This window comes from Phragmites australis, chromosome 15 (genome assembly GCF_958298935.1).
Source record: "Phragmites australis chromosome 15, lpPhrAust1.1, whole genome shotgun sequence".
NCBI classification, from domain to species: domain Eukaryota; kingdom Viridiplantae; phylum Streptophyta; class Magnoliopsida; order Poales; family Poaceae; genus Phragmites; species Phragmites australis.
Genome location: NC_084935.1, coordinates 28,115,550 through 28,121,327, shown reverse-complemented (window position 1 = coordinate 28,121,327; position 5,778 = coordinate 28,115,550). Strand labels below are relative to the sequence as shown.

The following is a 5,778-nucleotide window of genomic DNA, read 5'->3' as shown; positions in this document are numbered from 1 at the left end:
AATGATGATGAGCCTACACTCCTCATTCTTGAATCCTGTGAGCTTGTGCAAGGTGTGAACGAGGTACATGGTGAGGTGTTTCTGAATGAAGAAAAAATCAGACCACATCTTGGAGATGGACAAGAGTACGTGAGTGATGTGTGGTATCTTGACTCAAGAGCAAGTAACCGCATGTCTGGGTGCAAGTCCAGGTTTACTAACCTTGACAGATCTATGAGAGGTACAGTGAAGTTTGGTGATGGCTCTGCTGTGTAGATTTGTGGGCTCGTCACAATCTTGTTTGAGTGCCTCACCGGTGAACACAAGCTCTTGACCGAGGTGTACTATATACCACGGCTCAGGAGCAATATCATCAGTCTCGGACAGCTCGAAGAGAACGGATGTAAGGTGAATATGGAGGATGGATACCTGTGCATCTATGATCGGCAGAGATTGTTATTGGCAAAGGTAAAGAGGTCTCATAACCATCTGTACCTACTTAATCTGAATCTTGTGCAGCCGGTATGCCTTATGGCAAGTTACCAAGAGGATGCATGGCTCTGGCATGGGCGCTATGGACATCTGAACTTCCAGTTGCTCAGGAAACTTGCTGAGAAGGAGATGGTCGTGGGGTTACCTCAACTGGAGCATACTGATCAGCTGTGTGATGGGTGCCTTGTTGGCAAGCAGCGACGCTCACCATTTCCGCAGGAGGCGGCATACCGTGCTGAGCGGCTACTGCAGCTGGTGCATGGCGACATATGTGGGCCTATCTCACCTGCAACACCAGCAGGCAAGAGGTATTTTCTACTGCTAGTTGATGATCTCTCTTGGTACATGTGGGTAGTGTTGTTAAAAGGCAAAGATGAAGCACTTGAGGCATTCAAGAAAGTCAAGGCAGCAGCTAAGATGGAAGTCGACCTCAAGCTAAAGGCGTTGCGCACAGACCACGGTGGTGAATTCACTTCTAAGGAGTTCACCAAGTTCTGCGAGGATCTGGGGGTGAAACAGTTCCTAATTGCCCCATATTCTCCTCAGCAAAATGGAGTTGTTGAGAGGATGAACCAGATTGTGGTTGCAATGGCGAGAAGCTTGTTGAATAGCAGTCATATGCCAGGAAAGTACTGGTTTGAAGCTGTAACAACTGCAGTGTACTTGCTAAACCGAGCTCCCACACGCAGCGTGACAGGCATGACACCTTTTGAAGCTTGGCACCAAAGGAAGCCCAGTGTATATCACCTTCGCACATTTGGGTGTGTTGGACATGTCAAGGTGACAACTCCACATGTTCAGAAGGTGGCAAACAAGAGTGTTCCTATGGTGTTTTTTTGGCTATGAGGCTGGAAGCAAGGCGTACAGGATGTTTGATCCTATCCAAAAGAAGCTCCAAATCTCACGTGATGTTGTGTTTGAAGAGAAAAGGCACTAGCACTGGGATAGGGTGGCTGAAGAAAATGTACAAGATGTGGGTGACATTTTTACTGCACATTATCCCATTAATGATTTAGGAACTAAAGGCCTGGGCGATGTGTCGTCTGTGCACTCAAACCCCGGCAACCCCGGCAGTCCACCTAGTGCGAGTGAGCAAGCTAGCCACGATCCAGTATCACCTGCGAACATGCCAGGAGATGGCACGGGTGGTGAGACCCTAGGTGGCACGACACTATCATATGTCCCACCAGGGATACCCACTGGAACACTGGCTACGATGACGTCAACCGCGGAGCCGACGACGTCGGTCGCGACACCAATGATGTCGTCAGTGATGCCGCCGGCTATGACTCCTTTGTCACACGGACCACAAGGGTATCATCCTCTACAGGAGTTGTATGATAGTACGTCGGTTGTTGAGCTTGACTACTTTGGGTTGTGCATGTTTGCAGCCGAGGAACCTGAGAGTGTTGTAGAAGCACAGAAGCATGAGTGTTGGAGTCGTGCAATACAAGAGGAATGGAGGTCCATTGAGAAAAACAACACATGGGAGCTGGTGAGCTTGCCGGAAGACCACAAACCCATTGGCCTTAAATGGGTTTACAAGGTGAAGAGAAATCCTCAAGGAGAAGTTGTTAAGTACAAAGCCCGCCTTGCCGCAAAAGAAAATGCACAGAAGGACGGCATTGATTTTGAGGAGGTGTTTGCTCCTGTTGCATGTCTTGAGATCATGAGATTGCTCATTGCATTGGCAGCTCAACAGGGATGGCAAGTGCACCATATGGATGTTAAATCAGTGTTCTTAAATGGTGATCTTGAGGAGAAAGTGTTTGTGACACAGCCACCCGAGTTCACAGCTGAAGGAGCAGAAGAGAAGGTGTTAAGATTGAACAAAGCACTGTACGGCTATGTCAGGCTCCTCGTTCATGGAACATCAAGCTTGATAAAAGCTTACTGTCACTTGGCTTCGAAAAGTGTCCCATGAAACACGCTATGTACAAGAGGTTTACTGAAGACTCTATCTTGATAGTTGGTGTATACGTGGATGACCTGATAATTTCAGGGTCTCGGATGGAGGCAATAGAAGATTTCAAGGAGGAAATGAAGCAGTTGTTCGAGATGAGTGACCTCGGCAAGTTGTCCTACTATCTTGGAATACAGGTAACTCAATCAACACATGGTATTACCTTGTTCCAATCTGCATATGCTGCATAGATTCTTGAAAAGTGTGGCATGTCTGAGTGCAATCCGTGTCAAACACCAATGGAGACTAGACATAAACTAAGCAAGAAGAGTGATGGGTCATCGGTTGATGCAACCTTGTACAGAAGCATTGTTGGGAGCCTTAGATACTTGGTGAACGCTCGAGCAGACATAGCATATGCCGTTGGAATTGTGAGTCATTTCATGGAGAAGCCAACCTCAGAGCACATGGCGGCTGTTAAGCAGATTCTTAGGTATGTACGTGACACACTCGACTTTGGTTGTAAGTACACAAGAGAGACTGAAGGAGTGCCTCAACTGATTGGGTACTCAGATAGTGACCTTGCTGGACATGTTGATGATAGAAAGAGCACAACTGGAGTGGCATATTTTCTTGAAAAAACTTGATCAGTTGGGTGTCCCAGAAACAAAAGATTGTAGCTCTTTCATCATGTGAGGCAGAATATATAGCTGCATCCACAGCAGCTTGTCAAGGGATTTGGCTCGGGCATTTATTGAGCGAGCTGGGTTGTGGAAGCGAGAAGGTTGTTCTGAAAATTGACAACAAGTCTGCCATAGCCTTTAGCAAGAATCCAATCTGTCATGATAGAAGCAAGCATATAGACACGCGATATCATTTTATCCGTGAATGTGTGGAGAATGGGAAGATTGAAGTAGAGCATGTGAGGACAGGTGATCAACTTGCTGATATCCTGACAAATGCACTGGGACGTATGAGTTTCCTAGAGATGCGCTCAAGGATCGGAGTCCAAGCCGTGAAATAAGAGCAACAAGCTTACATAGGTGATTGTTGAGTCTAATCATGTTGCATTTCCTGTTTTCCACATCATGCATGTTTGTTTAGATGTTTAAGAATTATGGCGTGTTGCATGTGTTAGCACATGTCTGTAGTTGCATGGAGGTAGAAGTGGTCAAGTGTATCACACATGTTTAGTTGCATGTTATGGTGCGTGCATGGCTTAGAAAGCGGATCGAGCTATTGCTTACCACGTGCATATAGGCTAGTTGAGATCGTGTATTCGTTGTATTCAGCTGAGCATATATCTAACAGAAAAGCCCAGACACAAAGAAGTTGCTGGCGTCACCAAAACCTGTGTGTATCTGCATCCCCACGTGTTCGCGTGCGTTGAGCCATCGCCAGAGAAAACCATCGTGTGTGAGAGAGAGGAAAAGAGTTCAGGGCCAACAGTCGGCACGCGCACATGGTACTTGGATTGCACGAACCACGCGCTCGGCCAGCGGTCGGACACACACTTCTCCAGCCTGCAAAAAACGGCCTGTGCGAACACTTGGTACGCCGCCATGAAGTGGACGACGACGCAGGCGTTAGCGATGTCCACCAGCCAGAATGGCTCGTGGAAGGCGGTGCCGGAGAGGAGGTTGCCGGGCGCGCCATTGCCGAAGGCAGCGTACCCCGCTAAGCCGAGAAGAAGGTAGAAGACGGTGCTGATTCCAAGGCCGTAGAGAGAGGCCTTCTTCATGGTCTTGTTCTCCGTGGGTGGCGACTTGAGCGTGTCCTATTTATTGAGGAAAAGGAAAGAAAAATAACGCAAATTGAAGAAAAAGAACGATGCAACCGCGTTCCAAAATTTGAGTATTTTCCCCCTTGAGGACTTGCCTGGATCTCGATCAACACTTCCGTGTAGATGTACGAGAAGCCGATATTGCCTACGGCAAGGAACATATTGGACAGTTTGTCTATGGGGGACTCGGCCGCGGCGCCGGCGGCGGTGCCTCGGGAGTCGGCAGTCGCCGTGCAGCCACCACTTGGCGAAACATAACCTTGTACATGGCACTGCAGCAAAAGAAACAAAATTGGACCAATCCTTAGTGTAAACTCAAGCAACATGTGAATTGCCAGGGCAGTCAGGATACTGATCAACCTTATGCTCGTGGTCGTCGTTATTGTGTAGCCGACGAGGGTCGCCCAGACATTGGTGTACTGGACCAATGCGCACCAGAACGCCTTCTTAGGGCCTAAGATTTGGAACGCGAACATCGATCGTCAGTCACTGGGAAGTAATTCAAATCGATGAAGATCATTTGCACCTGTACGTTCTTGATTACCGAGGTAGCAGCGTACGGCGTCGATGAACTCGTGGTTGGCGGCGCCTGTGACGGAGTCGGGGTAGCGGTAACAGTCGGCGAGAAGCGCCGACGTGTAGTAGGTGACGCCGCAGAATCCCAAGAGGATGGCAGGGCCGGCGATCCAGCCGACCTGGGCAAACGTCCATGCAAGCGCCAGCACGCCGGAGCCGATCATGACGGTGACGATGTGGGCCATCGCCGACCACAAGGTCCCGGTCTTCTCGCGTCCCATCTCCCTCTCCCTCCATCCCTCGACATCCATCCGAACACTGTGCCATTCAAATGATTTTTTTTGGGTCAAATCATTCGGATTTTGAGCCGTATGATCAAACCATAGATCACCCGGATCAGCTGTCGAACTTTCAGAAAATTTACGGGCCCACAAACTATGAGTTAATTATGAGGTTCACATTAGACATTCGATTTTTAAACTGTACAGCACAATTAAGAAAATTATAAAGAGTAGTACAATAATTATATACAGAAAAAGTTGAATTTCAGTACATAAATATGTAAATCTAAAAGTGGGTGAAGAATGAACCTTGAAGCGTATGGGTGAAATGACAAGAGGAAAAATCATACGCAAAAGAAATAGCAAATACACACAAATAATACGGGCAGAACGCAAGTTTTCCGGGCACAGCAACCGCCTAAAACCTACCTAATCTCAAGTCACGTTCTTTCTCCTGATCTTGCACTATTCACGTTGCATGCATCTACTTGTAGTATAGTATTGCTACTCTGAAGTATATATAGACTAAATTGCTGGACTAGTAGTCTAATATTACTACTCTGAAGTCGTTGCCAATCAAACTCAACTTCTTTTTGCCTTACGCCACCAAGATCGATTTTCCTACCGCGTACGACTACTAGTCTGAGCTAGTTTGGGGTTTCGGTTGACATTTTTGGTCTTCGCACGTGTGGATTGTACTTATTTTCTACCAGAAAGCTGAGATTAGCCAAAGATAGCCAGTGATGAATACTAGAGCCAGTAAATTAGAAAAATTAAGATTTGTTCCGTATGCAAAGAGGGCCAGCTGACAAGAAAAAACCTTG

General features: G+C 47.4%; 1 pseudogene; it reads right to left on the bottom strand.

The window, feature by feature from the left end:
- Positions 1-2,153: 2,153 nt before the first annotated feature.
- On the bottom strand, positions 2,154-5,458 carry LOC133892970 (amino acid permease 6-like; annotated as a pseudogene).
- Between the last annotated feature and the right edge of the window lie 320 nt (positions 5,459-5,778).